Here is a 17,064-nt window from a genome sequence, read left to right as displayed (position 1 = left end):
TTTTTTTTCTGTTATTATCTTTTTAACAACAGTTGGTCAAAAGTCAGTCAGAATGCAACGTCAACTTAAAGAGTTTTCATCCAATTTCGACTCAGCTTTGTGAAACTGAAGGTACGTAAACAGCAACACAGCACCTTTTCCTTAGTCCTGTATTCTGCACTCAACTCAGCATCGTCGTATTCTGCACACAACTCAACCGTATTCTGCACCTAACACCTCAGCATCGTCGTATTCTGCACACAACTTTGCATCGTCGTAACTTGCACCTAACCTCAGCATCGTCGTCTGTCAGTGATGCAACTATGCCGATATTAGCACAAAGGATGATAAGGTGTAGTAAACAAAATCGCAATGGAAGTGATGTTAGGAAGCTTTCTATGCTACCTACAATAGGGTCTTAAATACTAAACCCTCAAAGCTAAAATCCTCAAATGATTGCTAAAGCACTGACTTGACTTGAAATGTTTATTGTTGTAAAAGGTACAGAGCGCTAATACAACAAAAGGTGACATTATTAAACCTCTTTGATGAAGCTAATAGGAGAAATTATAATATCGGTATACTCCTTGCCAAAATATTAGCTACATACAAGTTAACAGACACTCTTGGTCAGTACAACCCTAGTATCCTATTCTATTCCAGCTAACACTAAACGGTTTTATTCAGCGGACAGTGAGTCGTCACAGGAGCCTGAAATTCCCAACAGGCAGAGACTTATCTGCTACTGTAGCAGAAATAAACGCACAGCCTTTGGTGGCCAAGAAACCTCTAGCATTCTGTTCCACCTACGCCAGACGATGTTGTTCACCTCAGTTTGGGTTACAGAAACCTGAAAAAGAAAAGAAACAAGTCCTTAAACAGTAGTTAACTTCCTAAAACCTAGCGGAAGCAAACGCTGTCCTGGCAACACTGAGGACACGTCAATGCCAAAGGCAGGTTTACAAGTGGTTAAACTTCCGAACACTCTCTTATCTTAGATGAAAGTCTTTGCCAAGAAAAAAAAAAGGGGGGGGGGAAGGAGAAAACAGACTTCTCCCATGAGTGTATAATGTCTTTTTATGTCTCTAAAGATCTCCCCACAACAGTAAATTTTAATCTGGAGAGGACAGTTATCGTACATTGCTATGCAGCTCAGATCAAGGCCATAGTTGTGGATTTTTTTTTTTATCCCAGGACATACAGTACATGTTGTGGCAGTGTTGCTTCTGTCTTGGGAATGTTACAGAGAAAAAGTCTTGAGGGGAGGGGGGAGGGACTCTACTTTTATTTATTCCAGGACGGAATAGGTGATTGAAAAAGAGCTTTTCTATCCTGAGATTAAAACATGATGTAGTTATGGTTTAGTTATCCTGGGACGGAGCATAGGCTACACACGGTTGGAGTGGGCAAGCACGTCTGGCCTGGGAATAAAAACGTCTTATCGACCACGTCCTGTTCTGGTCCATGCCACAGACGTCTTTTTGTTCTATGTTCTTTAACTTAAACACCACGTAATTATGTTTAAAATGTGTCACTTAATTGACAGTATGTATTCTGTTAAACCATGGGTTATTTCTTTATCCCAGTACTAAGATTAATGTTTGGCTAAAAGAATGCTTTGTACAGATTTAATATGAACTTTCCATAATGTATCCCTCATACCATAAGTGTCGATAAAACTTTACCTCAGTCAGTCTTGCTACCTCCAGACGATTTTATTCAGCTTCCTAGAGCCCCTTCGCTGTTACTCGGTCCCTCACGGGCAATACAAGTGTGTATTGTGTGACTAACGATCCGAGCAGTGGTGGACTAGTTTTACCGTTTTACCAATTTGGACCCGACTTCAACTAATCCTGGTGAAAGGTTTGACGGTCACCCAATCAACTCACAGTTTTTAAGAACAACAAATCAAAGTTGAAGGTTACATGGCAGGGTCGTTTCATACAAATATGATTTGATTTAAACCAAACGTGGTGGAGGTGCTACGAGTAGGGAAAAAACGAAGGAAGTTGACAATAAGATTTGTCAAAGATCCACATCGCACGACAAGATGTACAGTAAGTTCGACCTGTGTATGTCTGTGTGAAATGGATAAAATGATCTGGTCTGATTTGGACCAGACTTGGTGGAAGGGTTGAGGTTCAGACAGGGGTTAGATCTTTTGTTGTTTAAAAGAACAGGTTAAATACTAAGGAAATATGATAAGGTTAACTTAAGTTTTATTCGATTTACGTCAGACTTAGTGCAATGGTCAGCCAAGAATGAAAGGTTACTAATTTGCAAACAACCCATCAAAGGTCAAGATCACAGGAAAAGGTCACACTTCCACCTGCTTGTCCTGTAATGTACTAATATTTGCCAGATAAATGTCAGCAGTCATTGTGCCCATCTCCTACAATCACATTTTTCTTCCAAATACCACACGGTTTTATTCACTGTACAAGAGACATTTTGAAGAAGTAGATCCTTTATTAACCCATTTAGAACCTAGCTTAATGAAATAATTCAGTCATGGAAAAGGGGAAGAAAGCAAGACGTTGTCGAACTGAAGGAGTAATACTGTCTAGGCACGTGCAATATTCTCTCTCTCTCTCTCTCTCTCTCTGTCAGCGCAGTGCTACAAGGCTATTGCTTGCCCCCCTCCCCCCCAAACACAGCCAGTGGAGGGCATCATGGGTCAGTTACAACCCGGCAAACAAAACCGTCAATTTATAGCCTCATCAATAGCACATGGGCCTACACTTTCCCTTTTCTGTTTTTTCCTCTTTTTATTCGCATTAATTTTCCTTTCCTCTCTTCGTACACCTTCCCTGTATCAAGGTTTTTGTGTCACAGAGGGTGAGTCTGTGGCCAGAATGTCCTTAGAAGGGGATAGCCTGTTGGTAACACGTTCATGTTTTTTTTTTTTTTTTTTTTTTTGTGTCCGACTCTGGGCATAGGCTTTACAGCCTGCTATCAAGGCCCAGCAGTCCTCCTACATACCATACACCTCTACATGTCACCTGTCACTTGTGTTTTGTATGCGTCACCCCTACGTCACTCCCGATGATCAACCAACACTCTATCTCTCTATCTATTGCCAGACGCCCTAATCCCGTAAGGGATGGCCACAAACAAATCGCCTCCATGTCGCCTTGTCCCCCACCATTTCACTGCCCTCTTCCCAGCTCACAACCCCGTCTCTCATATACCTCTCCACTCCATCTTTGAATGGCCGGTAAATTTTGATGTAATCTTCCTCACCAGAGAGGGCAGTGTCGACCGTAGGCTCACTCGGATTCCCCTCTCATTTCCATTCGAGGGGCAGTGAGACTTGTTTTTGTCTTCACAAGAGGTGTTGTGTTAATCAGTGTTTGTCCTTCGTCCTGCACCTGCACCCTTGGTCATTCTCACCTGTTAGCACACGAGCCTCCAGTGTACTGAGCTTAGCACCAAGTCCCCTGAGTGTGGTTACACACCTGCCCTCTGGCCAAAATATTAGCAAAGTACCACTTATTCACGTAGACAGTCTGATCGGCCCAAGGGTGATGGTATCTGTAGAATGGCAGTTTGCAATATACCATCAGGCCGATTAAACACCTCTTAGAGCGAGGCCTGGTAGCCACCTCGTTGCTGCGGGTGTAAAAGGTGTGGAAGCACCACATGTACTGATGTTTCCTTTCGTATTCTCACACGCCGACCCACTGCAGTGAGGGTGACTGAATTTAAATTAATGCTGCCACGATGGTTGACAAATATGTGCAGAAAAGCCTCTCTCTTAGAGATGTATAATCGACCTGATGGTACCGTATAATACAAAGTGAGGGTATCTGTTTTCCCCAGTGCCTGTGTGTTACGTGGTGGAAAATGTATCAAGAAAACTGCCCTAGTAATGCAGTGCAGTGATAATAATGAGGGTGTATTGAATCTTGGGTGGTCGGTAAGGAATTCTGTTGTATTTCTTCTCGCAATCAAATAATTTTGTAGCGTGAAGGGTTGATGAATGAGAATCTCACTGTTTTGTTCATCTCGTAAAAAAGTTGTATTATAACAACCCCAATAAGCTTGCAGTTATCCGCAAATACTGCTCTTTGCCTACGTTCTGTACATAAATTGATAGCTAATGCAGTTTGTATAATGAAAAGATAATTACTGTTAATGACAACTCAGTTAATGACTGGTAAGATAAATTGTCTGGAGGTGGGTTCACCATACTGTACACGTACACGTACAGAGTCAGTTCCATCGTAGCACTGGCTGAGCTATCCATCCAGAGTGGGAACAGATGGGAATAAATGGGGATAGATGGGAATAAATGGAAATAGATGCTAATTTTCCTTGTGTACTATTTTTGCACTTTTTCTTATCCAGGAAAGTCTAGGTTAGGTTAGGTTTGCTTTTTTAGGGTCTAGTTAGGTTAGTTTGTTAGCCAGTTAGGTTAATTTGTTAGGTAAGGTTAGGATAGGTTATGCTAGATTTAAAATCAGAAAAAAAAAAAAAAAACGCAATGGAAGAATGTTCATCCTAGTAAAATCAAACTTTGCGCGTCTGACGGGACTGGTATAGGGTCTCCGGATACCACAAGCGAATCAAGTGGCATGCTATCGTCCGTCAGTGGCGGTGTCTGGCAGCCTGCTTGAACTCAGCCAAGGCCACCCACTGTAGATAGCTACACTCACGCCAGAGCCCAGAGCAGTGTCGACTCTGTACACAGTGGGGCGATGAGTCAGGTTCTCGTGACCATAGTTATATACATGGATGCCACATCGCGCTTTGCAGCATAGGGCCGATGTACGTCAATACCGCCGCCATATTGGCAAGGTCGTCGGACTGAAAATAAACAATGGGAATCAATGGGCAACGGGTGCAGATACTGACGTTTTCTTGTCATAACTTTCTTAATATCGCATGGATTTCCTTATGTGACGGCATATTTTAAAGCTCATAAAATATTCCAATATAATATTCTTGCTTGGTCCGTGTTTGTCACAAGCACACCTCTAAAGCAATCCACAGTAACAACACCATGCAACACATACTTCTGAGCCAACTGCAGTGAATTTACTGCTGAAATGTGCCTGCAATACAATATGACTCATGACAAACCAGACACATGCATGAGGTTGAATTCTCTTTTAGCATCATATAAAATATATGAATGATATGATAACTGAAATTGAGTTTGATAAAGAAATACAAGAATGACTCAGAACGTATGTAAATAATGTCACCATTGTAAAAATATTGGTTATACCTTTTATTTATGTCAAATATGAAATGCATATTTATATGTATAATGGAATTCAGGGAGTGTTACGGTTTACTGCTTACAAGGACCTGATGAAGCAGGGAACCAGTGACAATTGCTGAATTCAAGAAAGCCCCCGCCACTCAATTAGCGTGGCAATATGAATGAATTACACATCAGATTTTAGGGGAAAACAGAGGTGAAAGAAGTATCGGAACCTGGAAACATAATTCCCCCCCCTTTTTTTTTAGGGGAGGGAGGGGGGATGAAAATATTTGAAAAAAGTTTCACGGAAATTTTAAAGGCTTGATGGTTGATGGCTAGAATCTTATGAATTGAAATAAACATAGAACTACAATTCCCCCCAGATAACCTTGGAAACGTTGAACCTCTGATATTGTTACAGTAGGTTCATAGATGGTTAGGTTGTGTTAGGGTAGTCATTTCACCAGAAAATACACTACTGGGACCCAACATTGCCTTTCTGGAGTAAATACATTTCCAACATATTCACCATACTCTAATTTTGCTTGCGTAATGTGTACACAGTGCCATCCCAACAAAAAATTGCAAGAACAAGCGAAAGTGAGGTGGCGAGGGCTTTCTTGACCTTTACCTTACGTGGACTGAGAATCTGAGTACTGTACGCTGATTACCACAGTGAAATAGTTTAATGCATTGTAGTACTGTCAAACGTTATATTAAAAGGTTAGCTGTTATTCACATTGAATAGATTGTTTATATTACAACTAAACTCATTGTGGAAGTATTGCACGTCTGCATGCATCAGTCTGAGCAGTGCAGGGCTGTAGGGCATTTGTATTGATTTTAAAGTACAAAGTGTATATACTTACTCATGAAAATTTATTCCCTGTAGTCTGGTGCCAGTTGTTCGCTTGTTAGTGTAATACTGTGGCATTTCAGAGAAGTTAAAGGTGGTACAATTGTACAGTACACCATAGCAGACGACGTGCACTCGACCTTTCCAACATGGCGGCCAAGCTGACGCATGTCTTGCCTCCCCGTGCGGCATTTATGTTTAATTATCTATGCTCGTGACGGCCTCTAACTACCCGCTCTCCTTTTTTGCTTGCCGTATACCTCTACAGAACAACACCTCTCATTTATCCATCATTGTATCATCCCCTGGTACCACTGGTCTGTCCCACATGATACTGCTGTCTTGTGGTGTAAGCAAAATTCACCATAACTTTGGAATTTTTCTCTATCTATAGCCCGACGCCCCAATTCCGCAAAGGGTGGCCGCAGACAAAACGCCTCCAAGTCGCTCTGTCACCCACCATTTGACTGCCCTCCACCCCAGCTCACTCCCCCCTCCCTCATATACCTCTCAACTCCAACCCTTCACCTCATCCTCGGTCTCCCCGTCCCTCTCCCCCCCCTCCACTTCACCTACATACACCCTTTTAGTCAGTCTTTCATTCTCCATTCTCTCCACATGTCCAAACCACCTCAGTGTATTTCTCCTAATTTTCTCAACCACATCCACAGCCACCCCACAACGTTCTTTCAGTTCTTCATTCGTCAACCTGTCCCTCCACGTCACTCCACATGCTCCTATCATGTAACTCATTTCCACTGCTCTCACTCTTGACTTGTTCTCCTCTTGCAAGGTCCACGCCTCGCTTCCATACGTCAGGGTAGGGATCACAATACCATCATGCAGTGACTTCTTAACTTCCATACTCGCCTCCCTATTTCTCATCACTGCTTTCAGTGTACCCACAACCTTCCTTCCCTGCTGTACCCTTTCGCGCACTTCATCCCTCAAAGTTCCATCCTTACTCATCACACTACCCAAGTACTTGAATGCACTCACATTCTCCATATCCTCACCATCCAACCTCACCGTGCATTCTGTGACTTCATTCCTCTCAAACACCATAACTTTACTCTTGTTTATATCAACTTTCAGATTCCTCCTCCTACACACTGTCCCAGATTCATTCACCAAACCTCGCAACTCCCATTCATCTTCAACCAACAATACTGTATCATCAGCAAACAGCAACACCGGAATCTTCCACAGATTATCCTCATTCATTAGAGCCACACCCACATCAATTGCCCTACCTTGCGTCTCCTTTACAACCCCATCCATGTATATATTAAACAACCAGGGAGACATCACACAACCCTGTTTCAGTCCCACATTTAGAACATAGAACTCACTCAGCTCACCATCCACTCGCACCGTAGCCCTAGCTCACTAGTACATACTCTTCACAGCACTCAACAATTTCCCATCCACTCCATATATTCTTAATGCCTTCCACGTACCTTGCCTATCTACTCTGTGAAAAGCTTTCTCCAAGTCCATGAAGGCAGCATACACTTTCTTTCCCTTCTCTAGATGCTTCTCCACGAAACATCATGGAACAAATATCTGATCTACACACCCTTTTCCCTTCCTAAATCCCCCTTGTTCTTCTCCAACAAGCTCCTCTGTTATATGCCTAACCCAATCAATGAGTATTCTACCATATATTTTTCCAATCACACTAAGAAGGCAAATACCCCTTTGGTTACCACATACTTCTCTCTCCTCTTTTCCTTTGTATAAAGGAACAATTATACCTGATTTCCAGTCCTCTGGAACCCTTCCCTCTTCCCAAGCCAATCTACACAACTTCCATATCCACTCCACAACAATCTCACCCCCATACCTCAGCATTTCACCACACACTCCATCAATTCCTGGGGTCTTTCCCATCTTGATCTTCTTCATCGCTTCCACTACTTCCGCCCCACTGATCTCTTCCTCCCCCCTCTCATCTCTTCCTCTTCCATCTCTCTTCTTTATACATTAGTTTTATATACTAATATTATACTGATTCTATAATTACCTTAGGAAAATGTTAGTACAGTACAAACAGAATTTACACATGGAATAGGCACACACACACACACACACACACACACACACACACCTATATATCACACTGTACGGCTACAGGTATTTGGAAGAATAATGCTAGGAAAGGTAAGGAGTACACGGAAATATCCGATGAGTTACGAACAGGGAGGCTTTAGGAGTGGAAGGGAATGTGCGGATTAAGTACATGAATTGAAATCAAGAGTGGAGAAAGCCAACGGCCATACCACGTTGAGTACACCGCTTCCCGTCCGATCAGGGAAGTTAAGCAACGTTGGGTTTGGTTAGTACTTGGATGGGTGACCACCTGGGAACACCAGATGCTGTTGGCATCCCTACGTGTCAAGTGGGGTTGGTGGAGGATTAGTGCCCCTCCCTGTAAAACAATTAACTCTAAGCCCTTGGCCACCCCGTGTGGGATACATGGCGTCTGGCAATGAATGAATGAGTGGAGAAAGCTGGTGAAAAGGACTGTAAAGTACTTATGACATTGACGGATCAGTGAATGCTGATATATATATATATATATATATATATATATATATATATATATATATAATAAAATATGATTGTCCTAGGTCGTCCCAAGACAACAAAAATTAAGATACTGGGGGCTGAACTGGAACTACCAAGTATACTGAAAAAATTGCGTCAGGATGATTACTTACGGGTGTGAACAACTGATGTACTTTAATAACAATACTCGTTCACCTCCAAAAACGTATCTTGGTTGTATGTACAAACTCTTGAGCAATTTCAGTGTCTTAACTCCTTGAATTAATTTAATACAAACATAAGGTGGGGCCACCTGGAGTCCTGGTAGCGTGACTGTGGACGCAGAGATACTCCACAAGCCCAAAGATCATTGGCTGCCTTGTGAACTTAAATCACACTTCATGACGAAGTTAGAGACAATGAGTCATCACCAGTGTGTGTACACATATATTCTGACGAGTCTGTTGATGGCACTAAGCTGTGTGGGATATTCATGAGGGAGTATGAATCTCCCACACAGTACGTGGACTCTGTCATTTCAAAAAGACTCCCTGGCTGTCTCTCTTCTACTATGGCTGAACTATATTCAATAGAAAAAGGACTTGGTTGTCTAGTATCTATATCTGAGGATGCTTACTTCTTTGCTGACAGTCAGGGAGCTCTATATGAAATACTGTCTGGTATTTCCACAGATTGTGATAGTCAATAGATGTCTATCAACCATCCGGTGTACTGAAAACACAGCTCATACGTCCACATCACATGGATTCCTTCCCATGTATGGATACCCTTCAATGACGAGGCTGACGATCTAGCTCATAAAGTTCTGCTTTTGGACTCTTCTGATGTTATTGCCTGAATAAAAAAAATTAAAAGATAGAAGAATGATCATCCTGTGAAAGTCACACTAAGTACGTTATGGAAAATGGTGTACAGAACGGAAAATTGCAGCCAGGTATCCACAAATGTGGGGGGAGGGGGGAGAGGGACCAAACCTTGTTCTGGAAGACGCCACTGCGCCCATTGTATACGGGAGTTTTCTTTACCCGTCCCCGTCTCGGAGGGGCTCATGGACGGGTATTGTTTTCACTCGGATTGTTCTTTTTCATTGTTTGTCTGTCTGTCTGTTAACAACTTTCCACGAAAACAACTGGTACGATTTTGACTAAAATTATAGGGCTGATGGGCTATGACCTTCTGATCACCTGATGAAATTTGGGGCCAAATTGGTCCCAGGCCCAGGCTGTAGGCCCAAAAACTGAAGAAAGAAGGCGACAGGTAATAATAGTTTTTTCGCCATAACTCCTTTTAAATTCGTCATATTGACACGAAACCAAAACCTAGAGGTGCATCTTTCAAATCAGCATCCTATAATATGCCTCGTTAGTCTACATCAGGGAGGCCACTCACCTGGTGTAATGAGGCACCTTTAGGTTTTGGTTTCATGTCGATTTGGCGAATTTGAAAGGAGTTATGGCGAAAAAAAGACTTTTTACCGTTTTTTTGTTTTTTTTTTTACATTTTTTGGGCCTACAGCCTGGGCTTGCCCTAATCTGGCCAAAAATTTACTCAGATGATCAGAAGGTCATAGCCCATCTTCCCTGTAATTTTAGTCAAAATCGCACCAGTATTGTTTGCGTAAAGTTGTTAACGGACAGACAGGCAGACGGGCAGACAAACAACAAACAGACAAACCGAGTGAAAACAACACCCGTTCCTGAGCCCGTCCGGGACAGGGATGGGTAAAAAACAAGAACAAAATGAAAGAAAAGCATTCGGGGGCCGAATGCTAATTGCCCGCCAGAATCTGCTGTTGGCCATGTCCAAGATTTAGGCCATATCACGATACCCTGAAGGTTTCATGTTGACAGCTCAAGCTGTTCATGAGATATAATGGTGCTAAAGGCGGGTAATAAAATCTAGTTGACCTTTGGCAGCCATTTTGGTAACTTTCACCTTGACCCCGAGTGCAAATCTTCGACGTCGACCAAGATTTTGGTCATATTTTGATAACGTGAAGTGTTCATGTTGATAGCTCAAGCCGCTCATGAGATATAATGGAAACTGACACACACACACACACACACACACACACACACACACACACACACACACACAAGCAAGGAAAAACATTATCGCTCTGCCTTGTAAAGGCTGGCAATAATAGAGTGCCATTTTCAAAATCTATTCTTTTCGAGATGCCTGGACACACTGCATTTGAAAGACTGAAGTCATAGGCAGTTGGAAATACTGACAGAGGAAGACAGTTCTGGAGATGACCTGTTGCATACATGAAAGACTGGGAGTAACGGTTAACTCTTGCATTACAGAGCTGGATAGAAAAGCAATCAGAGTATGTTGCCATGTGGGTGCTACGCACCCTCCATAGTGATGAAGGGATGCAAGCAGACAGTTTAGAGGAGCAGTGACCATTGAAGTAGTGATAGAAAAGAGATAAAGATGCAACAGTGCTGAAAAGAGACTGAGGTTGAAGGGAGCCAGTAAGAGGAGGAGAGTTATGAAACGAAAAGCCTTTGACTCCACCTTGTTGAGAAGAGCTGTATTTGGGGAGCCTCCACACACATGAGAGTTGTACTCTACACAGGGGCGAATAGAACCCGTGTATAAAGTCAACAACTGTGCATCGGTAAAGAAGGCACGGAGTCGGTTTAGCACACCTAATCTCTTGGAAGCAGATTTTACAAGAGATGTAAAATATAATCTTTCCATGATTAATCCCGAGAGAATGAAACCCCAAGTATGTTTAAAGACGATGCAGGACTGAACTGGATATTGCTGCAAATTAGAGAGTACTCCTGCAGAAGACTTTGGTGGGTTGAGACATATAAGAACTGAATTTTTGAAGCATTAAAAACAAGATTACTTTTATAACAGTCTGAGATACGAGCCAAGTCAGACATTAGGTGTGCCATAGCCTCATCCCATGTTTGTTGAAGTAATTGTTGAGATAGACTCTGACGGAAGCGAATGGAAAGGTGAAAGAGTTGAGTCATCAGCGTGTGAGTGGATAGGGTTAGATGTACAGCTTAGATGGTCATTGATGAATAGAAGGAAGAGAGTTGGTGATAGGACAAAGCCCTGAGGAACACCACTATTGATAGCTCTAAGAGAAGAACGGTGGCTGTTTACAACAGCAGCTATAGAACAACCAAAAAGGAAACTAGAAATGAAAGCACAGATAGAAGGACAGAACCCGTAAGAGGGTAGTCTGGAAATTAAAGATTTGTGCCAGACTCGATCTATTCACTATTCACATCTTGTATACCCTAACTTACGCACTTCATATATGTTCCTCAGTAACCCATTTCCACAGCTGTTACTCGTGACTTTTCGTTCTCCTGCCACACTAAAATTTCACACCCATACCTTAATGTGGTTACTAAAATACCTTTATACAATCCTCTTGCAGCTTCCATATTCAGACCTCTGTTTAGCATCGAGGTCCTCAAACACTAGTCACTTTCTTCCTTGTGCGAATCTATTTTCCACCCTCTTCGCACATTCCCCTCTTTCCTATTACTGAACGAGGAGAAAGGTAAACTCCCGTGCCAAGTTAAGTCTCTCTCCATTCACCAGCACATCTTACTGGGAATCAGCTTCTCCTTTAACAGACATCACTTTTGTCTAATCAACTGTTGTTATCAATGCACGACGCTCACAGACCTCAACTAAATTACAACATCTGGAATCTTTGTGTTTATTATCAGCAAGCAATATTATATGTATACATCATACCTGGGTTATTCCATCATCTACAATTCATTACCGCCTCTCTCTCTCTCTCTCTCTCTCTCTCTCTCTCTCTCTCTCACACACACACACACACACACACACACACACACACACACACACACACACACCAGTACACCTCTCGTCTCTCCACCACCGATCTCAACCCATCACTCATTGCCCACCTGCCCTAACTCATGTTTCATCACTGTCATTAAACTCTTAGCAGCATTCACTAATCCGTCAATGCCATAAACTCTTACAGTCCTTTTCATAAGTTTTCTCCACTGTTGGTCTTAATTCAGGTACTTATTCCGCACATTCCCTACCACTCCTATAGCCACCCTGTTCGTAACTCACCAGATATTTCCGTGTACTTGCATTATTCTTCCAAATACCTTTCATATACCCCGCCGGATCAGTATAGTGTGATGTTTTTCCCACTTATTTCGATCGCCTTTGTTTCTGTATCAAGCATAATCATAGCCTTTTTCCACCATAATGGTACAAGAGCAGTCACCCAATATTTCCTACATATTTCCAGCCAACACATCAGTGCTCTTTATAATCTTATGCATCTCTACATACACCTCATCAACAACTAATGCCTTCTAGTTTTTCAGCCTCTACACAGCACTCCTCACTTCTGACACTTACGGCAATGTCATAATTCCGGCACCAAATAATTGATTAGTTTATGGCTTGACGTTGGCCGAGAAGATAGTAGTTATTTTATACTTCCATTACTTGAGTGCTTTATGAAGAAGATACTTTTGTACTTTTACTTGAGTACGTTCACCTTATGTTACTTTGACGTAACAACTGTGGTGATGTGACTGTGCAAATTAGAAGACGTCAGATATTAAATTTTTCGCCATCCTTAATTTCCTTTTCCCCACTTAACGATGGTGTAAATTAGGGTCCAGAAAATAATCAAGGAGAGACCACGAAAGAAGAAAAACTGTCAATAGCATCAATGGCGATTCTGGGATTACTTTTTTGTTCCCTGGGAGTACTTGTGTAAGAGCTTGGTGCTGTACCCAGATTGTGAGCAACTGCCGCATTTGTTGGGTAGTTTGTTTACTGTGTATTCCTAAGTTTAACCGCTTGCATCCGGGAGACGTGTTTTTTTGGTTTAGTATTGTTGCTATCAGGTGACTGTATTCAGTTTAGGAAAGGCCTGTGGCACGGCAGGGGTTTAGTAAGGCTTCATCTAACCCCTTCTGTTGGTAGAGTCTATCCTAAGCTAAATAATATCGTCATAATGTAAGAAATGAAACTGAAAAGTCTTGCCTGGACTCAGTGGGTTAATATGCTTCCTCACTTTATGGCTGCACATCATCACTATCATTGTAATCTCTATATACCTTCACTGTACATCCATATCTTCACTGTACTTTGCTAGTTTCATTTTCCATGTTAGCCTATCTTGCTTGTGATTGAGTCCTTCCTATCTTGCTTGTGCTTGAGTCCTTCCTATCTTGCTTGTGCTCGAGTCCTTCCTATCTTGCTTGTGCTTGTGTCCTATCTTGCTTGTGCTTGAGTCCTTCCTATCTTGCTTGTGCTTGAGTCCTTCCTATCTTGTTTGTGCTTGAGTCCTTCCTATCTTGTTTGTGCTTGAGTCCTTCCTATCTTGCTTGTGCTTGTGTCCTATCTTGCTTGTGCTTGAGTGCTTCCTATCTTTCTTATGCTTGAGTCCTTCCTATCTTGTTTGTGCTTGAGTCCTTCCTATCTTGCTTGTGCTTGTGTCCTATCTTGCTTGTGCTTGAGTCCTTCCTATCTTGCTTGTGCTTGAGTCCTTCCTATCTTGCTTGTGCTTGAGTCCTTCCTATCTTGCTTGTGCTCGAGTCCTTCCTATCTTGCCTGTGCTTGAGTCCTGCTTGAGTCCTTCCTATCTTGCCTGTGCTTGAGTCCTGCTTGAGTCCTTCCTATCTTGCCTGTGATTGAGTCCTTCCATCTTGCCTGTGCTTGAGTCCTACCTTGCTTGTGCTTGAGTCCTTCCCCTTGCCTGTGCTTGAGTCGTTCCTATCTTTCTTATGCTTGAGTCCTTCCTATCTTGCTTGTGCTTGAGTCCTTCCTATCTTGCTTGTGCTTGAGTCCTTCCTATCTTGCCTGTGCTTGAGTCCTGCTTGAGTCCTTCCTATCTTGCTTGTGTTTGAATCCTTCCTATCTTGCTTGTGCTTGAGTCCTTCCTATCTTGCTTGTGCTTGAGTCCTTCCTATCTTGCTTGTGCTTGAGTCCTTCCTATCTTGCTTGTGCTTGAGTCCTATCTTGCCTAAGTTTGTCATCTTTCACTATACATCCCGTGCTGCAGTTTCCTCTCCTATCTGTTGCTCTAAATTGTGTTCCCAGAAATTCTTCAAGCCTGGACCTTCCCTGCCTTCACGCTTTCTCCAACACACAGGACAACACTTCCTTGAGAACTACGCATAATATCTTGCCTAATGGATGAGTGCAAGATAAAATGGGAGAAGTAAAGACGGGAGCCGTTAACATGTTTTACTTCTTGAATGAGTGATGCTGTACACCCCATTACATTATCAACCAAGCGTATAATAACCAAACGTGTTCTGTGGTATCTCTCTCTCTCTCTCTCTCTCTCTCTCTCTCTCTCTCTCTCTCTCGACTTCATTATGTAACAAATTTCCCCCTAAATTCTTTCACTGGGGCAGCCTGCCTCTCTGTCCCCTCCCTCCCACTACAGTACTTTCACCTTAACCTGGCCCAGATTTTCGTACCTTTGCAGCTTATTTCGCGTAACTTAGTGGCAGAAAAAGACAATACCATAGCCCTACATCCTTCCCATAGCACTTCTTCGTGACTAGCTTCATATTCTAGCGTTAATTACTGCTACAACTCAATATTCGAGATGGAGATAGGACAGTTTTAGGCCAAGTTAGATCTAGAAAGGAACGGATCTTGAATTTGGCTCTGTTATATAATTTATATATATATTTTTTTTGGGGGGGGAACAATTTGCGGGATCCTGGCCTTTGGTTCCTTTTCCTTGCATTAAAAAAAAAAAGAAGAAGAAGAAGAAGAAGGCATAGCTACGCCCCTGAACAGCATGCCCAGTGAAGTAGGTCACAGAATTTTTCACACATATATTGTCCTGAGTAGATGCACCTCACATGCGTATTGATTTACCCATGTGTGTGTGTGTGTGTGTGTGTGTGTGTGTGTGTGTGTGTGTGTGTGTGTGTGTGTGTGTGTGATTTTCTTTGCTAATGCGTTTCACATAAAGTCAGTCCGTCTGAACATCAATTTATAAACCATTAAAGTATAAGATCGATCTTTATCCAACCAACACAACCCCGTTACTTTCCATACTTCACTTTTACACACACACACAAACACACACACACACACACACACACACACACACACACACACACAGATAGCTTATTAACCAGAGTATTTTTTTTTTTGTGCAAACACGTAGCATATAGTACACTGTAATAATTGTGCACATGATCACAGATAAAGTAAAAAGAGAGAGAGAGAGAGAGAGAGAGAGAGAGAGAGAGAGAGAGAGAGAGATGTTTTATGTACAAATAAGAAAACACTAATAATACAATCACCCAACTGTTGCCCATCTGTAGGCAAATATTTCCACAGTACATAAACATTTACTTCATCATTTGCTCAATTGTAAGTTTTCAAAAGCTCATAAGTTACCTTACACATAACATCTAGGGCTACGTTTTCTGAGAATAAATCTTGAATCATGTTAAATCCATATATTTTTCTAAGGTGTTGCGTGTTGGGGCAGTGGTACACAAAATATCTGTACCTGCCACCAGCTAGACGGTCGTGTGCGGCAGACGAACTCGACCCCGCCTATTCCAGCGCCCCGTCTCACACGCCAGGCTGTGACCACTTAACTCTTTTTTTATGCAAGGAAGAAGGAACCAAAGGCCAGGAGCCAGCATACCGTTCCTTCCGAGAAAAAGAAAAAAAAAATACAAAAGAGAGCCTTCTGATCACCTGATGAAATTTGGGGCCAAATTGGTCCCAGGCCCAGGCTGTAGGCCCAAAAACTGAAGAAAGAAGGCGACAGGTAATAATAGTTTTTTCGCCATAACTCCTTTCAAATTCGTCATATTGACACGAAACCAAAACGTAGAGGTGCATCTTTCAAATCAGCATCCTATAATATGCCTCGTTAGTCTACATCAGGGAGGCCACTCCCCTGGTGTAATGAGGCACATTTAGGTTTTGGTTTCATGTCGATTTGGCGAATTTGAAAGGAGTTATGGCGAAAAAAAAAAAAATACCTTTTTTTTTTTTTTTTTTTTTGGCCTACAGCCTGGGCTTGCCCTAATCTGGCCAAAAATTTACTCAGATGATCAGAAGGTCATAGCCCATCATCCCTGTAATTTTAGTCAAAATCGCACCAGTATTGTTTGCGTAAAGTTGTTAACGGACAGACAGGCAGACAGACAGACAAACAACAAACAGACAAACCGAGTGAAAACAACACCCGTTCCCGAGCCCCTCCGGGACAGGGATGGGTAAAAAACAAGAACAAAATGAAAGAAAAGCATTCGGGGGCCGAATGCTAATTGCCCGCCAGAATCTGCTGTTGGCCATGTCCAAGATTTAGGCCATATCATGATACCCTGAAGGTTTCATGTTGACAGCTCAAGCTGTTCATGAGATATAATGGTGCTAAAGGCGGGCGATAAAATCTAGTTGACCTTTGGCAGCCATTTTG

At 42.3% G+C, this 17,064-nt stretch overlaps 1 non-coding gene across 1 annotated transcript; it reads left to right on the top strand.

Annotated features, from left to right (window-relative positions):
• The first annotated feature begins 8,315 nt into the window (after nucleotides 1–8,315).
• Nucleotides 8,316–8,434, top strand: LOC145409973 (5S ribosomal RNA). The gene has a single exon (XR_013899199.1). It is a non-coding gene; the product is annotated as a 5S ribosomal RNA (ribosomal RNA).
• The last annotated feature ends 8,630 nt before the right edge of the window (nucleotides 8,435–17,064 follow it).

The sequence above is a fragment of the Coenobita brevimanus genome, chromosome 83, assembly GCF_032717465.1.
Source record: "Coenobita brevimanus isolate Jiangsu-jjx chromosome 83, ASM3271746v2, whole genome shotgun sequence".
NCBI classification, from domain to species: domain Eukaryota; kingdom Metazoa; phylum Arthropoda; class Malacostraca; order Decapoda; family Coenobitidae; genus Coenobita; species Coenobita brevimanus.
This window is presented reverse-complemented; position numbering and strand designations above follow the sequence as displayed.